Source organism: Rattus norvegicus, chromosome X (genome assembly GCF_021556685.1).
Source record: "Rattus norvegicus strain SHRSP/BbbUtx chromosome X, alternate assembly SHRSP_T2T, whole genome shotgun sequence".
In the NCBI taxonomy this organism is placed as follows: domain Eukaryota; kingdom Metazoa; phylum Chordata; class Mammalia; order Rodentia; family Muridae; genus Rattus; species Rattus norvegicus.
Window position 1 is genome coordinate 144,871,139 of NC_141554.1, and position 16,682 is coordinate 144,887,820.

A 16,682-nucleotide genomic window follows, 5' to 3' on the forward strand; every position below is an offset into this window, starting at 1 on the left:
ATGACAATTGCACCTCTCCTCCAATTGTGTAGTGTGTCTTGGTGGAGCAGCTGTCAGCCAATTCTAAGTAGCAATAACCACACCCTCACCTTTTCCTGACATGGATGGAAGGAATCCTTTTGGGAGCCCCTTTCCTGAAAGCACTACAGTGAGTTAGTAATTGTTAATTAGCAATTTGAAGGTATCCCACCACTGTTGCTAGAAGAATTAAGAACGCTCCTATTCAAACAGGAAAGCAGAAATGAGGCTGCTCCAGAGATGCGTTTGAAATAGGGCTTCATCAATAATTAGCCGTATGCACTTGGCGCAATGGTTTATGTGTTAGCACTTGTTCATGCAGAGGACCTGGGTTTGATTCTTAGCACTCACATGGTGGCTCACAACCATTCTTAATTCCAGTTCCAGGGTATTAGACACCTTCTTTGATCTGTACAAGCACTTGACAGGCACGTGGTGCACAGACATACAAGCAGGCAAAATACTCATATACATAAAAAAATAAGTCTAAAATGTGTTTTAAATAGTTATCTGGATAAATCAGGTCAAAGTAACCATTGTGAAATGTTGTGAGTGGTAATAGTATCCACCATAAAGAGTTGATACTTGCAGTGAAAAGCTTAGAGAAGTACCTTACATAAAAGAAATCTTTACTTGTCTGGCACGTATAAGGCTCTGAATTCAATCCTCAGCACCAAAAATAAGTAAATGAATAGTGTTTGTTTACTACCCAAAACTCAACAGTAAGACTCACATATGTGAGTTAAGGGACATGGAGATCTCAAGCTGATACTCACTGGAAGCCTCATCCCAAGTGCTTAGCTTTCATAACACTAGAAGACACTAGACACGCTACCAAAGAAGAAAAGTAATTGTCAGTCTTATTTACCTGTGAACCCTGTGAGTCACCATAACATCTGGTCTTGTAAGACACACCCACTGGTGCAATAGTGGTATGAACATCGTAGGAGTAAACAGTCATTATCTGATTGGATTTGAGGCCCAATCCACAAGATGAAACTCATATACACAACACCGTTGTCAGACCAAGAAGCTGAGGCTATATAGGTCACAAATCTTAAGGAAGAATCAATATTATTATTCTGCTAAACTGACATATATTAAACCAACTACTAATGACTGATGATTATACCCGCTGATCATGCACCTTCCAATCCTCGTCAGAGAAGCTTCTATTTGCATTTGATGATGATTAATACAGAGATCTACAAGTGGCCAAAGAGCACAGAATAAGAGACTGTGGACTGCCTATATCACACTCCCTCCTTCCAAGGTTCGGAGATCTTTGCAGAAGAGGGACTAGAAAGACTGTAAGAAAAGACAAGTGTGGGGACATGAGGCCCCACCCCAGTGGAAGAGCTATTGGCAATTGAAAGCTTCTGGGAAAGAGGGAGTCAGTCTTCTTTAAAAGTGTGATGCTTCATAAGTAAACAAAGTACACTGGAAGACCACCCGCACAATCAAGAATAGTCAGGCCATACAAACAATACTTGATTGGTTGAAAATGATAAAGATTTGTTTATGTAGGGAAGGCATTTAGGTCTTGGAAGAGCCATGGGGAATGTGAAAATTATCAAAGCATATTTATGAAATATGCTCAAAGATCTAATAATTATTCAAAAATAAACAAGTAAATAAATAAAACATAAATATCTAACAAATATTAGTTATTGTCATTATTACTGCTAGTAATGCTTCCTGGGTATACTTAGGCTTCACTAACTCTAATCAAGATGCTACTGAGTAATAGCTAAAAATTAGACACCTATTAAAATCATCAAGATATTTCAATTATATTTATTTTGAGTTTAATATGAATATAGTGCTATATGTATTTTTAACTTAACTTCCAAAATAATCCTATGCAATACACTTTATCGTTACTACTTATTATCACTGTATTACAGAAATAAAGGTTATAAAGTCACACAGTTCTCACATGGCAAAATTGGGGCATGATCCCAAGCCTTGTGGCTCTAAAGCCGGCCTGTTGAACTCTACTGTTCCACTGCTTTCACAGAATTAACTGTGGAGTATGTGACTAGAAATGCACTTTCATCACGTCAAACTTGGTTTTTGTGATCCTTCCAATCACTTACTCTCCTATAACAAATGGCCAATAGTTATAATTAGCACATTATTCATGAGAAATAGTTTGAGGCAAATTGGTGCCATGAGAGGGAGAAATTGGCAAGAAATGTACGTTTTCCTTAAGGATAAAACATTTTTTCGTGTGTGTGTGTGTGTGTGTGTGTGTGTGTATTTGTATGTGTGTGCATGTGTGTGCATGTGTGTGTATGCATGTGTGTATGTGTGTTTGTGTGTGTGCATGTGCATGTGTTCAAGTTTGGGATGAAACAAAAGGCTTCTCACAAGTGAAGCAATGATCTGTCACTGTAGCACGCCCATGCCCCTTTTCTTCTGCTTTAATTCAATGTGATTTGCCTTACGCTCACTCCTGTTTGAGGTAGACTTTAGCTCGAGATATACAATATTAATGTTTTTATGAAAAACGATTCTTATCTTGTGCTTAAGATTTGCTCATGAACACGTTTTCAAAATATTGTGACATCATTTCGATATCTTCTTGATCCACCTCCCCTCAAAAGCAATTTCAAATGTCTGCTCAGTTCTTTTGGAGGGAGAGAAATCCAAGAAGCTACATTATTATTCATGGTGTGATTACAACATGCTAGATGCCTAACATTATATGGGGGAGTGTGTAACACAATAGACAGTGGACAATGCTGTGCGGCGTTGGTTTGCCTGGCCAACAGGGGTGTGTTCCTGTGTTGTGAGTTTTCTTTGTCATTTTTTTAAAAAGACTTATTTATTTATTATATTTAAGTACATTGTAACTGACTTCAGACACACCAGAAGAGGGCATCAGAGGCATCAGATATCATTAGAAATGGTTGTGACCTTTAGTCATAAGGAAAATGCAAATCAAAACAACCCTGAGATTTCACCTCACACCAGTGAGAATGGCTAAGATCAAAAACTCAGGTGACAGCAGATGCTGGCAAGGATGCGGAGAAAGAGGAACACTCCTCCATTGTTGGTGGGATTGCAGACTGGTAAAACCATTCTGGAAATCAGTCTGGAGGTTCCTCAGAAAATTGGACATTGAACTGCCTGAGGATCCAGCTATACCTCTCTTGGGCATATACCCAAAAGATGCCCCAACATATAAAAAAGACATGTGCTCCACTATGTTCATAGCAGCCTTATTTATAATAGCCAGAAGCTGGAAAGAACCCAGATGCCCTTCAACAGAGGAATGGATACAGAAAATGTGGTACATCTACACAGTGGAATATTACTCAGCTATGAAAAACAATGACTTTATGAAATTCATAGGCAAATGGTTGGAACCAGAAAATTTCATCCTGAGTGAGGTAACCCAATCACAGAAAGACATACATGGTATGCACTCATTGATAAGTGGCTATTAGCCCAAATGCTTGAATTACCCTAGATGCCTAGAACACATGAAACTCAAGACGGATGATCAAAATGTGAATGCTTCACTCCTTCTTTAAAAGGGGAACAAGAATACCCTTGGCAGGGAAGGGAGAGGCAAAGATTAAAACAGAGACAGAAGGAACACCCATTCAGAGCCTACCCCACATGTGGCCCATACATGTACAGCCACCCAATTAGACAAGATGGATGAAGCAAAGAAGTGCAGACCGACAGGAGCCGGATGCAGATCGCTCCTGAGAGACACAACCAGAATACAGCAAATACAGAGGCGAATGCCAGCAGCAAACCACTGAAGTGAGAATAGGACCCCCGTTGAAGGAATCAGAGAAAGAACTGGAAGAGCTTGAAGGGGCTCGAGACCCCATATGTACAACAATGCCAAGCAACCAGAGCTTCCAGGGACTAAGCCACTAACTAAAGACTATACATGGACTGACCCTGGACTCTGACCTCATAGGTAGCAATGAATATCCTAGTAAGAGCACCAGTGGAAGGGGAAGCCCTGGGTCCTGCTAAGACTGAACCCTCAGTGAACTAGATTGTTGGGGGGAGGGCGGCAATGGGGGGAGGATGGGGAGGGGAACACCTATAAAGAAGGGGAGGGGGAGGGTTTAGGGGGATGTTTGCCCGGAAACCGGGAAAGGGAATAACACTCGAAATGTAAATAAGAAATACTCAAGTTAATAAAAAAAAATGGTTGTGAGCCACCATGTAGTTGCTGAGATTTGAACTCAGGACCTCTGGAAAAGCAGTCAGTGCTCTAAACCACGGAGCCCTCTTTCCAGCCCCATCTTTGTCATTTTTATTCTCTCTCTCTCTCTCTCTCTCTCTCTCTCTCTCTCTCTCTCTCTCTTTTTCTCCTCTCTGTCTCTGCATGTGTGTGTGTTTGTGTGCATGTGTGCATGTACATATCATGACATGTGTTATAACATGTTATCATCTGCATTTTGTAGTTTTTTAAAGTAGGTGTTTGAAGATTTAGAGAATAGTAAACAAGGTCTTTGCCCTGCATACCATGATTTTGAGGTCCTGCATCTGGTCTTCCTCTAACAGAGGAAGAGGAGACTCTGAAGAACCAAGAAATAATGTCCACCCAGAACATGAGTCCTCATCACCCAGCTCCTAGTGCAATCAGAATAGAGATGATTGAGTTTATTGTTTTTCTTTCGGTGAATTCAAACCCTCTTCAAGGACCTCATTGCTACCCCTTTTGATTTCATCTTCTCAAAAGCAAACAGTGATGCTGCTAGTCAAAGCACCCCTCGGTCTGACCTGTGGTCTAAGGAGGCTACTTGTGCAGTTTTGATAAATTTTCTATGTGATAGCTGAGACAGCTACTTGACTGTGCATGAACCCTACTGTAGTAAGGAATAAAACCAAGGATAAGAAAAAGAAAGGCCAAAGATTCAGGTCCTCTTCCCATAGAGCCTAGTTCCATCCAAGAGTTTCAAAGAGTATAAAAATTGCAATTCCCATTTGACTTTTCAATTTCTTGTGAATATATAGTTACTAAGTTAGGAGGGGACCTACTTTATTGACCAAAATGTCAGTTTTTCTAGGCAAAGCCTTTCCCAGACATACAAAGTTTACACCATCAAAGAAAGGCTTCAGCAGAAAATAGATGAACTTGCCAACTAGAATAAAGGCAATCAGTCAAAAAGCACAGCCATCCTTCTTCCCCTGCTTTTCCATGGGCTTTATTTAGGCTGTGAGCAAAAGGTGAGGCCCAGATTTAGGGTGGCTCTCCCCATCTCGAAATGATCCAATTAAGAAAATAAATCACAGGCATGCCTGGCTGTGTTAGTTTTATTTGATTGCAAATGTAGTCAAGTTGACAAGCAAGATTACCTACCATGTTTGCCTTCCCAAGTCACCTAACACAATTTCTTCTTTGGGGGAGCAGTTCTAATCCTTGTCCCAGTTATTCCTTTCAAAGTAGACCAAGCAGATTGGTTTTTCCTTCTCTCTTTCTCTCATGCCACTTTTTCTCCCAACCTCTGTGGCCATGTCTGTCTGTGTCTATCTTCTCTAGGTGATTTTGACTGAAGAACAAGGTTCATCCAGCTGCCGGCCTCCCAGTGTCCTGCCCAAACCCCATAGCTAGAAAGGCTTGTTAAGAATTTTCTATGAGGAGAGAGAACTGGGAGGTGACTTTTTTCTTTTGTCCTTATTGTCATTGTTCTTTAATGGGAATTTTCCAACCCATTCAAAGTAGAGAACAGTATACAATAAGTTTCCAAAAGTATCTCTCCTGGCGGCAGCAGCAACAAGTCATAGCAATCTTGTTTCATGTATATATCAGCAGCACAACCAGAGATCCTGTACATCAGATATTTACTTCGTGATTCATAACAGTAGCAAAATTACAGTTAGGAAGTAGCAACAAAAATAATGTTATGGTTAGGGTCAGCATAACATGAGGAACTGTATTAAAGGATCACAGTGTTCGGAAGGTTGAGAACCACTGCTCTATATATTCTGTCACTCTCCTGGACTCAAGCCCCAAGCATCATACCATTTTGACTCAGATTATTGAAGTATGAGAGACAAGAGTTTGTGGATTATGAAGCTGATGCTCTCAAGCCCAGCTGAGCTACTGCTCGAAAGTGACAAGGCCTGAGCAGAATTAATTCTGGCAGCTGCAAAGGCTTGCGGGACAGGGGTTCATGCAAGCTGGTAGCCTGTATGTGAGCAGGGAAGGCAGTCTCTCTCCTTCCCACTGTGATCCCCAGTGGCAAGGAGCTGGGGCAGTGTGGGGCCCATGGCTGTGGTTTCTCACTAAGCTGGTCATCTTTCTTTGCTCACTTCAAACCCTGTACTTAGTGGTTTTAGACACCTTTGTGCACATCCATACTGACTTGTCTTAATTCTGTCAAAGCCTTCTCCCTCTCCCCTGGAGCTGTCTGGGAATTCTGGTTCATTGTTGCTGGTCGTTTTTTACTTCCTTTGTGCTTAACTTGTTGAAATACGAAAGGGGTTGGACAGTGTCAGACAATATGGCCCCCGTCACGCTGCATTTTACATTGAAATCATCTTTAAGGGCTTTGCTCCTTGACACAGATGGTCTCCATATCCTAGGAGATGGTCTTTTGGCAGGAAAATGAAAAAGCTGTGCCCCCTGGGAATCAAGAAACTTGGCGAGTTTATTGTGGCTCAAGTCAAACGGACACATCATTGTCCTAGGCCCTGGCTTCTTCATTTTCCCTCCTACAGCAAGCATTTTTGACTCTCCTTGTTAAATACGGGTATGAGTGTAAGTTCTTATTTCTTAATAGCCTTTATTCATGCTACTCCCTTGTCCCTCCCTTGTCCTAGGAGAGACAATGGCCTTTACCTTCAAAGCTCCCCCACTCAGAGTCACCTTGCCTCAATGCCCTCCCAGTTTCCCCAAGACCTTCTATGTGGAAGCATCCATCTTCTCACAGGCTGCTGCAAATTGCTGCATTCACCCACAAGACTCCACGGCTGCCACCTCTTGGAAGCCTCACTTTCTGTTTGTTATTCCCCTGTAAGGTAAGGCTGGGATCACCTTCTTCTTTAGTGACTTAGGGGCCATTTCAGCCATCCATACCTCTGCACGGCAGGGAACATAAACAAATGTACTGTTACCCTGCCAGTATCTCTTTCTGACTTGCTTTATACTTTGATGGTTCTGGTTCTGCTTAAGTAGCCCATCACTGTGTTCATTTAATTTCCTTTTATTAAAGTCCCAGTAACTCTTGATTTTATATCTCCCTTATGAATTTTTCCACCCACCGGGCAAGACTGATTTGACATCAGACATTTGATTTTCCTGGAAAATACTCCTTTTCCATCTAATGCATGCATTTCATATTTGGCCTTCATAACATACATTAAATCTTAACCTATTCCCTAATTGCAGAGTTAAATGTGTAACTGTTATTCTCTTCCTTCCCAGTGTTAAGAATAAATTAAAAAAAAAAAAAGATCCAGGATGATTAGGGTAGCAACTCAAAGAAAACCATCCTACCTTTCTGCACTGGTCTCTGTTCTTCCATGCATGGGGACATAGCTTAGTAGTAGTAAAGTACTTAGGTGCCCAAGGCTCTAAATTCTAGCTCCATCAACACAAAATAAGCACCCCTACTATATCATTGTTAGAAAAGAACTACAGGAACCATGCCCACCAATAACGAGATGACGAAACAAATTATAGTCTATTTGCCCAATGAAAACTTCCTAGCAATAGTTAGGACTGCATGAAAGCTACATGCCACACAGTACTTTTCTCAAAAACCTAATAATGGGCTGGGGAGATGCCACAGTTGATAAGATGCTTGCTTCATTGCTTCATTTAGTATAAGGGCCTTAGTTCAGACCCCAGGCTTGACAGCATGTGTCTGTGGAGGACGGAGAAGGCAGAGGCAGGCAGATTCTCGGAATGTGGAACAGCATAGATTTTCACCAACTGATTAAAGGATAGTGAAACTGTGATCTATATACACAATGGAATTTTATGCAGCTACAAAGGAAAACAAAATCATGAAAATTTGTTCATAAGTGGATAGAACTAGAAAATGTCGTGCCAACTGAAGTAGTCCAGACCCAAAACGGCAAATGTCACATGTTTAGTCTCATATGTGAATCCTAGCTTCAAATCCTTAGAAATGGATGATTAGCTTGGAGCATCTGTAGGAGCCAGAAAAACTTGAAAGGGACCAATGACATAGCAAGAGATTTTTATGTGTCATTATTGATCTTATATGGAGATCAATAGCCTTCTTGGCACTTTATGCTATCAAATAAAGAGCCCAGTTTAAGTGTGAGATAGCATACTTTGAGTTGTTTGTCCAGAGTGATGGTGCCATAAGCCTCTTTAAAAAGGGAATATTGTAAACTTATCTGTTTACTTTCTGTTGCTGTAATAAAACAGCATGACCAAAAACAACTAGGGGAGGAAAGGGTTATTGTAGCTTACAGCTTACAGTCTACTATAAAGGGAAGTAAGGGCAGGAACTCAAGACTGGAACCAGAGGCAGGAACTAACTAGTGTAAAAGGCATAGAGGATGCTGCTTGCTGGCTTATTCCTTGTGGCTCACTTATCCTGCTTTCTTGACAACTCAGAACCACCTGCCCAGGTGCAGTACTGGCCACAGTGAGCCTGGCCCTCCCCATGCAAATCATCCTTGCCTACAGGCCTAATTTTATGGAGGCATTTTCTCAGTTGAGACTCCTTCCTCAATAACCCTAGCTTGTATTAAGTTGATTTACAAAAAAAATTAACACCACTGTCTTAGTTACAGTTTCCATTTTGTGAAGAGACACCATGGCTAAAGCAAGTGTTACAAAGGAAACATTTAATTGAGGCTGGCTTACATTTTCAGAAGTTTAGTCCATTATCATGATTGGAAGCATGGCAGCGTCCGGGCAGATGTGTGTTGGAGGAGCTGAAGAGTTCTATATCTTGCTCTGAAAACAGCCAGGAAGAGTGTTTCTTCCACCCTGAGCAGAGCTTAAGCATAGGACCTCAAAGCCCACCCCACAGCAGCTCACTTACACCAACAGGACCACACCTACCCCAACAAGGCCACACCTACTCCAATAGTGCCACTTCCCATGGACAAGTATAATCAAACCACTACAACCACAGTTCTTGGTTACCCATCAGAACATGATGGTGAATCATGTTGCTGAACACATCACACACGCAAGTCAGGACATGGAGAAATCAAATTGGAACTGAATTGGATATTCAGCCCTAAATTGGACAGCTATGCCACATCCACTCCCCCACAGGCTTCAGGGAACATTGCAGAACATCGGACAGAAAGGTCTTAAGATCTAGAGGTTGGGAAGGACTGATACAAAACACTCTACTCTGGCCACGGCAAGGCTATTACACCCAGGAATTCACAGTGAGTGTGGTTTCCTACACAAGATCAAGCTGGTCGAAATTCTAGCACAGATGGAGGAGAGCTCATTAAGTCCCACTCTTAACGGAAAAGCTTTGACTGTTGAAAGCTGCAGGAGTAAGAGCATCCCATTCATTTGGAGAGTGGCCCCTAATAGTTTGCCCATGCTCCAGTGGATGGTTCTATACTCAGCTATGACAGGTACCAAATGGTCTTAGTGGGTTATGAAAAGAAGACATAAATTTGGGAGGGTCTATGGCATGGGGGGCGGTCTGAGAGGAGTTGGAGGGCTAGAAACGAACATGATAAAAATATGTGTACACATATGAAATTCCCCAAGTAATCATATATAAGATATTTTTTGAAGCAAGAGTGTGTTCTATGAAACTTTACCCTCCTGGTATTGTTTGGGAAGTGTTTTAGTTCCCTGGTTATATGTGGGAAAAAACCTGCTCCAACAGTTAGTTGCTTCTAATCACCATCACTGAATTCATTTGCTGCTTTTCACTAGAGCTGGGCTTCATCTGGGTTGGCCTTCTTCTCTAGGTCTGGTGAGTGGTCCTCTGTGCAGCTGCACAATGGGAGTTAGAGCAGGTAGCACCAGGTGTTGCTTACATGTTGACACAACTACAGTCTCCTTCTCTCTCAAGTTGTCTCAGATGTTCTCCTCATCCATGTAGACTGATTTTGTCCTGAAACGTGTCCCATATGAAGGCTTAAAACTCCCAAGAGCACTAAAACAGAAATCCAGCTATTGTCTGGACCCATCACAAAGGTGCCTTTCTATTCTATCTCCGCCACCTCAAACAGAGGTACTCTTCTATTATTGCTCTACTCACTCTAAACAGAAGTGCCCTACTTTTAGAGTTCCCTCCAACCAAGCCCACACCCAAAACAGAAGTGCCCCTCTATTGTAGTTCCCTGACACCCAACAGAGGTGTCTTTCTATTCTAGCCCCACCACCACCACAAACACAGGTTCTTTCTATTTGTATTTCCCTGACCCCAAACAGAGGTGGCCTTCTTTTCTAGTCTCCCCACTGCAAACAGAGGTACCCTTCTATTCTAGTCCCCAGTCCGAAGCAGAGGTGGCCTTCTTTTATAGCCTCCTCAGTCGAAAACAGAGGTGTTCTTCTCTTGCACTCCGCTGTGTCACTGAAGACTGTACTTAGCAGAGGTTTCAGACACCACACACAGTCCACACCACCCAGGAACTCTCATCTTTCCACACCAAGGCTCATGTATAAACCTCACTTCATGGAGCTCTTTCATTCTCACACACATGTATCATATTCTACTGAGTATGAGGCACTATGCTGCTTTCTGGGAACTTCTAAATAAATCACAATTATTTGGGTCCTTGAAAAGTTAGTGCATCCATCGAGGAGGTTAGCATCTATGTTTTTAGATATTAAACAAATGAGTTCAGAGTGATATCAAGGCTTGGTAGTTATGCAAGAGCCATTTGGTCTAACAGATACTTGGTCAAAAAGAGGTGACTGTTTACCCTAACAAGGTATAGTTCTTGTAAGAATTGAAAGTCGTTACCACTATGTGGCCTTAGGTTGTGATGGCTAATCTTGCCAACTTGATAGGATTTAGTATTACCATGGAAATAAACTCCTAAGCATGTTTGTGAGAGAATTTTTAGATTAGGTTAATTGAAGACAAAAGAGCCACCCAATGTAGGTAGCCTCATCCAATCGACTAGGGATTAGGGTTGAATAAATAAAGAGAACATGAGCTAGGGAGTAGCACTCATCTCTCCCCAGACTGCAAATGAAATGGGACCCACTGTCCCATGCTCCTTTCTCTTCACTACCCCGCCATGATGGACTGTACCTTGGAGCTGCAAAGCCTAAACTAAACTGTCCCTTCTTAAACTGCTTTCTAGGGCATCTTGTCACAGCAGCATGAAAAGTAACTAAGAAACTTATGTAGATACAATTTCGATATTTATACTTAAGTAGTTATGGATTAGTGTTTATTTTTATGTGTAAGACCTTTGTCCCGTAAGACCTACAACTACTTGCCCTCCTGTCCATAATAATCACTAAAGAGACATTCACTTACTTTTTGAGCAAGGATTCTTTAATGGATGTTAGATTTTGCAAATACACTGGAGAACCTTTCGATGTTGCCAGCGTCTGAGATCATTCTGCAGACTACTTTGCAGCTGGACCTGTGGAGGCAGAATCTTTCAGTTCATCTTTATTGTTTACTGTGACCCCTGCATTGCCTTCCAAACAAAGACGCACCCTTCAAGATGACTCTGAATTGGCACTGCTGTGTGCATGTTTGTTTTGTTGTTGTTGTTGTTGTTGTTGTTTTTGTTTTTCTTACCTTGACTTTCTTTACTATGGCTGTCACCCACACCAGGAGCAGGAAGTCTGTTTAGTTGTCCCTTCATTCCCTTCGAAGACATGATGCACAAACTTTTAGCTCCTATATTTGTTAGCATGGTTGATCATAGACCTGACCAAAAGACCTAGGGAAATCTGGAATTTTACTCAAGAACATGTGCTGAGTCCTTGCTTGAGTACCCTGAAAGTAAAGACAGTCCCCCTTTTGATTTTTGATAGTCCTGGGGCTGAACCCAGGGCCTTGAACATGTTAGGTAAGCACTCTATCACTGTGCTACTTCATTTCCCACATCCCTTTTTAGTTCAATTACTCTGTAATTGTTGAATGTCTAGGAAATGCTACTTCAATACACAGAACACATATACATATAACACTTCTTTAAAAAAGTAATGTCCAGGAGAGCCAGATGTGGTGGCTCACACCTATGTTGTCAGTACTCAGGAGGCTAAGGCAAGAGGATTTCCATGAGATATTATGAAAAAAAACCCTATTATGTTTGTAATCCCAGCCACAGCTTACAAAGATATTCATTCTTCTCTGTATGGCCACTATTGAATTAACTTTCTTTCTTTCTTTTTTTTTTTAAAGATTTATTTATTATATATAAGTACTCTGTAGCTGTCTTCAGACACAACAGAAGAGGGCATCAGATCTCATAACAGATGGTTGTGAGCCACCATATGGTGGCTGGGATTTGAACTCAGGACCTCCAGAAGAGCAGTCAGTTCTCTTAACCGTTGAGTCATCTCTCTAGCCCTTGAATTAATTTTCTATACGAGATAAATAGTTCCATGAGGGTCAAGGCATGGAGCTAAGTAGGGGATCATTGGCTAGCATGTGCAAGACATTGTATTCATTCCCCAGAAATGTGTGAGCGCACACACACACACACACACACACACACACACACACACACACACAAGCTAAATTCTTATACAAAAAATCTTACAAACACAGAGCTAACTAGTCTTTTCCAGCCAGTGTCATGGAGTATCTCTATGAACTACACCAAGTTTTCTCATGGGACCTAAGGTGACTTCTTTCACTGTAGTTAGATCTGACTATTTATTTAATCATAGCACAGGGGAATCAAACCTATGGCCTCAAATGCTGAGCTCATACTCTACCACTGAGCTCCAAGCATAACCCCTAAGGCTTCAGATTAAATGAAATCTTCCAAAATCTGCTATGATGAAACTAGGACCATACTGTTATTATCTCTCACATAAACAGGAGCTGGAATACACCTATCTTTTTTTTTTTCAGAGACATGATTTTTGTAATGGCCTATATGGCTTGTCTGACATCATTACATCCCTTTGTCTGGTTTTAATCTGTAGTTTGGACACTGGATAGTCTTAAGCTATTTTCTGCCTTTAGAGTGACATGAGCTTGGTTAATGGAAGGAAGAAGACGAACCCCTGAGGCTCCTTAACTAAAAGCATTACTTATAGGGGAAATCAGTCTTCTATTTGGGTTGGAGAAAATCAGCAGAAGAGAGGTGCTGAGCAGCCAGGAAATGGAAAGGAAGCTGAAGAAAGGAAAATGGGAAAAGAATGAGTCAAAGCCATCTCCATGGTCTTCGCCATTCTTCTTCACAATGGGATCCTTTCTTTTCTCCAACCTCCTTCTCTCATACACCCAGCCTGAGAGCCTAAAATTGCAGGCAGAAGAGCAGTGGTACCATTAACAGCTAAAGGAGAAAAAAATGCCCGTGCCTGCCCCAGATTAGCCAGGCACTATGTCTGTCAGCATAAAACTTGGAAAATAAGGGCACACATGGAGCAAAAAACAAGAAAGAAAAGCTTTACTTAAAAAGTATTGATAAGGAAGGAGAGCCAATTACAATTTACTTACTTTGTAAGTGTGCTTTAGTCATTCCATTTCCCTGTCTTGTCCTCACACATGGATTTGTGCTATACTATTACTATTTCTGTTACAATCCTCGAATGAAATTCAGAAAACAGTATTCAATCTTAACTCTCCTGAATAGTTTCCTTCTTGTTTAATTCAACCAGATTCAGGATTCATTAATTGCCTGTCATGTTTTGATATGGGGATCAGGAATTGATCAATAGCTGGCAAAATTTAATAAAGGGAACTCATTTCTGGAGAAATGAGTTCGTTGCCATGCCAACTATCGATCTTCACTGATGGAAGCTCTGCCGCCCATTGCAAAATGGGGCCTGTTAGGCAGCCCCTACACTCTGCCCATAGGAAATCACCAAGTCCCTTATGAAATGATTTGCCAAAAATGGCTTGAGGAGAGACCGAAGTGGGCTGTGGCTACTTGCACATACTGTGTCTTGCGATTGCATGGGAACCATCTGTTCTACTGTAACCCCGACAATTGTGTAGTGTAGCTAGGTACAGCGAGCAGCACTACTGCATGTGCCTGCGTAGCACTGCTCCCCACTTGTGCATTCCTTAGCATATTAAAGCCGTGGAAAAAGAATGCGCAGTTTAATCTATTACAACGCTATGTTTATGAAGTGTAAATGTGAAAAAAAATCTGTTTACTCTGTGTCATTATGTACTTGCTTCCTAGGTGTGAGAAAGATTAATAGCAGCTTTATCAAAGAGAGATCCGGAGCTGCACTGTGCTGTATAACATAAAGGCCAAAAGGAAGAAGCAGAGAGGTGGGGGGAAGAGAATAATAATCAAAGAACTCTTTGAACTTTTGAAACTCAGAAAACTCCTTTAAAGTTAGGAAGTTATCAGAATATTTGAAAATGTCACAGACTCTAATTTGAGGAATTCCAGTAGCTTTTATTAGAACTGAGACAACTTTACACACAGAAAATTCATTTCTCTACATTGTTGCCAGGTGAATAACGTGCTTTCATATTTGTTCAGCAAATACTTATTTGAGCACTCACAATATAGAGAGAACTCATGAATTCTCCTACATGCACAATATGCTATTTTGAAACGTGCTGCCTTGTGATGTTCTCCAGGACAGCAGTCTGTTTCTATTCAACAGTAACTTCCAGCCATTTGGACTTGATCCTTCCCTTCTAGGTCTACTGGATTCATGACCTAGCCATGCTGTGGCGGCTTACCCAGGTAGCAGCAGGCTGGTAAAATACCTATGAACTTGAGACCACCCTCATCTACATAATAAATTCTAAGCCGGAATCCTTACCCTATCTCAAAAAGAGAAAGAAAGAAAGAAGTGAGGAAGGGAGAGAGGGAGACAGGGAAGAAGGAAGGAGGGAAAGAAGGAAAGGAAGGAAGGAAAGAGGATTGAAGGAAAAAGAAAGAAGTCATAATGAGAACTAGACTCATAACAGAACCAACCCTTCTTGTTGGGTCAGTTAACATTTTATTGTTGTTATATGAATGAGGGTATTGTTATATAACACAGGCCAGCCTCAAAATCATGATCCTCCTGCCTCCATATACCAAATGCTTGGACTGCAGGCATGTGACATCCAGCTTCAACTAATTTTTGACCAAGTTGCCCAAATGATTCAATGGGGAAGGGATGATAGTATAAACATGCTACAGAAAAAATTATGCACCCATTTGCGAGTGGTTGGTTCTTCTCCTCTGTATCCAAATGTTAGCTCAAAAGAATATTATGGTTTCTGTTTGATTGATTGGTCTTGGTTTTGTTTTTTTGTGTTTTGTTTTGTTTTGTTTTGTTTTGTTTTGTTTTGTTTCTGTGTATCCCTGTCTGTCCTGGAACTTGTTCTGTAGACCAGGCTGGCCTTGGACTCAGAGATCCACATGCCTCCGCCTCCCAAGTGCTGGGATTAAAGACATGTGCCATGACACCATGCTCAGTATTATCATTTCATACACATATGCTTAGGGAAATCATTATGAAAGTCAAGTAAATTAATATATTCATCACCACATAGTTTACCGCCCCCCCAACCAGTGAAGGGATTGAACCTGTGCCTCTTCTACGGTTCGGTTGGGTTTTTTTTTTTTTTTTTGCATTGTTTAATTTTTAGTGACAAAAACAAAAATAAAAATACATCTAAAAGCGAAGCTTCTGGAAAAACCGTTCTTGCCTGTCTTGTATCGCTCCTCAAACTTGACCTTGGCCTCCTGCCTCGCTGGGTCTCTGAATACATCCTTGTTGACAACAGTTTTGTCCAAGGGGATATCCACAGAGTACTTTTTGGGCATGAGGTAGTTGTGGTTATAAACTTCACAAAAGATTTGATCTTGGATCACTTGGCGATCTTCTTCTTGCCCATGGCAGCTGTCACTTTTCGGGGATAGCGGTCAATTCCAACCACCAGGGTATGGCTGTAAGGGTGCTCTGGTCTGAGGTGCCATCATCAATGTTCTTCACGGTGACGGCTTTACGTCCAGAGTAGCGTCCAGTCAGGACCAGCACCACTTTCCCGAGTTTCATGAAGTTGCCCGTTTCAACAGCAAGGAGCTGGCACCCAGCAAAAAGGAAAGAAAGAGACTTCCTCTCCTTTTATATTTGTAGTAAGCACTCTCCCACTGACCCCTGTACCAATCCTCCTCAAAGTCATTTTCATGTCTTCATAGTAAGAATTCCTGAACTTCAATTTATCAAAAAGTTTCCAGTACAGAATATAATACTGTTAACCATAAGGTTATAACTAAATCATCAATTACATATAGCTGTGTTGCATGAACTATTATTATTAATTATAATTAATTATTAATACAATAAAGTTATACTAAATTATAGGATTTAAATATTATAATACAATTAAACTATATTTCTCTCAATTTTATCAGATCTCTAGACATAGTCATTTTGTATGATTCCAACTCTGTACCTTTTGGTCTTTAATCCCCCATTTCACTCCTCTCTCAGCTCCCCATAACCACCATTCTAATCTCTATTTTAACATTTATCTTATTTCATGTACATGGCTGTTTTGCCTACATGTCTGTATGTATACCACATGCATGTCTGGTGACTATCAGAAGAGGGCATCAGATCC

General features: G+C 41.2%; 1 pseudogene; it reads right to left on the reverse strand.

Moving 5' to 3' along the window:
• Window positions 1-15,730: 15,730 nt before the first annotated feature.
• Window positions 15,731-16,117, reverse strand: Rpl27-ps6 (ribosomal protein L27, pseudogene 6; annotated as a pseudogene).
• Window positions 16,118-16,682: the final 565 nt, after the last annotated feature.